The sequence below is a fragment of the Budorcas taxicolor genome, chromosome 12, assembly GCF_023091745.1.
Source record: "Budorcas taxicolor isolate Tak-1 chromosome 12, Takin1.1, whole genome shotgun sequence".
Classification (NCBI taxonomy): domain Eukaryota; kingdom Metazoa; phylum Chordata; class Mammalia; order Artiodactyla; family Bovidae; genus Budorcas; species Budorcas taxicolor.
The window spans coordinates 28,519,798-28,523,406 of NC_068921.1; the positions used below are offsets into that span (position 1 = coordinate 28,519,798).

Sequence of the window (3,609 nt, forward strand, 5' to 3'; positions counted from 1 at the left end):
CCTAGGAGAGGATTTCACATGAAATTAAAAGCATGTGCAGATGCACAGCCATGCAAGAGAATATGACAGTCCTGGATAATTTCCCACAGCCAGAACTCAGAAATGCTGTTGTGAAGTTTCTGCTGCAGAGGGAAACAGAGACAGATTCGCCAAGAGCCCTGAATCCTCCCCTTTACTGTTTTTAACTTGCAGTTATTTATTTTGGCCTTGCTGGGTCTTTGTTGTTGCAAGGACTTCTCTAATTGTGGCAGAAGGGCTTAGCCGCCCCGTCGCATGTAGGATCTGTGACCAGGGATTGAACCCATGTCCCGTGTACCGGGAGATTCTTAACTGGACCACCAGGGAAGTCCCTCAATTTTATTTTTTCTTGTAAGCTAGTGAAGTTAACATTTTAACCAAGGGAATAAAATGATCAAATGTCTTTTACATCAACTATTTTGACAGTCCCTGGAGGACAGACTGGAAAAAGGTAGGAATGGAGTTAAGAGATTGATTCGGAGGCTGCGATATTAATTTAAGAAAAAATAATGAGCTCTTTTTTGTGGCACCTCGGAGGTGGTGAGCAGCTTCAGGATGAAACTGAAGATCTCTTTTCCAGACATTAGATGCCAGAAACTCATTGAAGACGATGAGAGTGAACTTTGTACTTTATGAGACACGTGTAGCCACAGAAGTTGCTGCTAATGCTCTGGGCGAAGAATGCAAGGGTTAGTTCTGTGGCAAGTCAGTGGGGGGAACGACAAACAGGTCTCCACGTTTTTTCACCTATGGCCATGTCCATCTGCTACTAATGGGCAGTCCTGCAAAGACCTGGAAGACCGGAAAGAAAGTGCAAACATGTTCAGGGTTACATTGTGAACACCCATCTAAGTGTTTTCAATTTGTCATTTTTTTTTAAAGGGAGAAAAGGAATATTCCTGCAGACACTGATACTGCTGTGGCTCAACAACTGAGAACCAAAACAGAACTCCCAAACTGCTAGAATTACCAAAGTTTTCAATCTCTCTAAAGACCATAATGCTCACAAGCACGTTGTGAGAAAGCCCCCAAACAAACAGGGTTCAAAACCTAGGGCCAAGGCACACAAGAGTCAGTGTCTGTATTTCGCATGTTCTGCAACACAAACACCAGTATATTACCCTGAGGAAACAGTGTACCGAGAAAAATAAAGGCAGGCTGCAGAATATGCTAAACTTGTGGCCAAGAAAATGGAGGAGGCCAAAGAAAAATGCCAGAAAGAGACTACCAAGAGAGGGAGGCTGTCCTCTCCACGAGCTTCCACCTCTGATGCCAGTCAAAACTAAGATGTGAGTTGCTTCCAGGACAGAGGTGACCCGACTGCCTGAGGCTCACTTGGCAGATGCAGGAAGTCACCATGCCCTTCCCAACCATGTCTGAACCAATCCAAGTCCTTGTGACTGGAGGAGCTGGTCCAATTGCATATTCACTGTTGCACAGTATTGGGAATGGATCTGTCTTCGGTAAAGGCCGGCCTATCATTCTCGGCGGCTGGGTATCACTCCCATCACTCCCATAATGGGTGTCCTGATGGAGCTGCAAGGCTGTGCCCTGCCCCTCCTGAAAGATGGCATCACAACAGATAAAGAAGAGATTGCCTTCAAAGACCTGGATGTGGCCATTCTTATGGGCTCCATGCCAAGAAGGGATGGCATGGAGTGGAAAGATTTACTCAAAGCAAATATGAAAATCTTCAAATGCCAGGGTGCAGCCTTGGACAAATATCCCAAGAAGTCTAGGTAAGGCCTTGGTGGTGGGAAACCCAGCCAATACCAACTGCCTGACTATCTCTAAGTCGGCGCCATCCATTCCAAAGGAGAACGTCAGTTGCTTGACTCATTTGGATCACAACCAAGCTGAAGCTCAGACTGCTCTTAAACTTGGAGTGACTTCTGAGGATGTAAAGAATGTCATCATCTGGGGAAACCATTCCTCAACTCTGTATCCAGATGTCAACCACGCCAAGGTGAAACTGCAAGGAAAGGAAGTTGGTGTTTATGAAGCTCTGAAAGATGACAGCTGGCTCAAGGGAGAATTCATCAGGGCCATGCAGGAGCATGATGCTGCTGTCACCAAGGCACAGAAGGTGCCCAGCGCCACGTCAGCTGCAAAAGCCATCTGGGACCACGTCAGATACATCTGGTTTGGAACCCCAGAGGGAGAGTTTGTGTCCATGGGCATTATCTCTGATGGCAACTCATATGGTATTCCTGATGATCTGCTTTACTCATTCCCTGTTACAATCAAGGATAAGACCTAGAAGGTTATTGAAGGTCTCCCTATTAATGATTTCTCATGTGAGAAGATGGATCTTACTACAAAGAAAGAAGAGAAAGAAACTGCATTTGAATTTCTTGCCTCTGCCTGACTAGACAATCATTTCAGTGTTACTAAATGCTCCAAAGCTGAAGAACCTAACTGTCGTCTTTGCCTCTAGTGCGAAATAATAAATGACATACTTAAATTACTTGTGAAAAACAACACACTTTAAAGATTGTGTGCTTCTTGGTACAACTTTGTGACGGCTTATTATAATGCTGCTACTGCCTCATTCTAAAATAAATGTGTATTCAAGTGAAAAGGAAAACAAAACTAAGATGTTCTCAGAGTTAACAATAAAGTCAGATGTTAAAAAAAGAAAAGAAACAACAACAACAACAAAATAGGAGGATCTGCACTAAACCAGAAGCAATAAGCATACAGGAGAGGAGACAATGTGAGAAAGAACAGTAATTTCAATAACTAACTGGAGAGAAAAGACAAGACAATTAAGGAATGAAAATCAGGAGTAAGGTCAAACTTCAGATGTTGATTTGAGGGTAACCAACATTGAATAGAAACCATAGAAATGAATGACATTGTGCAAGAAAAGCTCAGAATGGAAAAGGGGGAGAAAAAAAGACAAAATACTGTGGAATAGTTTTTCCTCAAATTGAACCATCCCTATATAACCAATTCAGATCAGTAAAATCCATAATTAGTGTATTAAGAAGCTAACCATAAAGGTCAATACTACTTCATGAAAAAATTAGATGGCTCTAAAAAGAAAAGGGTGATAATTTCAGTCTCACTTAATCTTTTCAATTGAAAAGTTTTTACAGTTTCAACCTAAACACAGCAGCGTGTAATAATAAAGAGGAAAAGGAATAACAACATACTTCATACCTACCTAGCCTGAGCTAGTTCCAAACACTTAACCTCTATTAATTCATTTAATCCTCAACACAACCATGTGACCAAGGTATGCAATCTCCTTTCCTAGAAAGTGAGGCATAAAGAGGTTAAATAATTTGCCCAAGGGTAAAAGGCCCAAAAGGTGTGGGACAAGGACTAACAAAGCTCCAGAGGCCACGTTTTACCACTGTACTGGCTCTCAAAGTCAAGTATTAGACTTTCAGGGCGAAAACAAAAAAACATGTTGGTTCAAATGTTGGGTCTACCACAAACCTTGGCATATTGATAACTTAAGCAATTCAGTCTGTCTCCTCAGCTATAAGAAGGAAATAATGATAGCATCATAGGATCATGGTAAGTATTTTAAGACATAGATACAACACACTCAATTATTACCTTCCATGACTTGCCTGGTGG

The 3,609-nt window shown here is 42.1% G+C and overlaps 1 pseudogene; it reads left to right on the forward strand.

The window, feature by feature from the left end:
- Window positions 1-1,390: 1,390 nt before the first annotated feature.
- Window positions 1,391-2,386, forward strand: LOC128057785 (malate dehydrogenase, cytoplasmic-like; annotated as a pseudogene).
- Window positions 2,387-3,609: the final 1,223 nt, after the last annotated feature.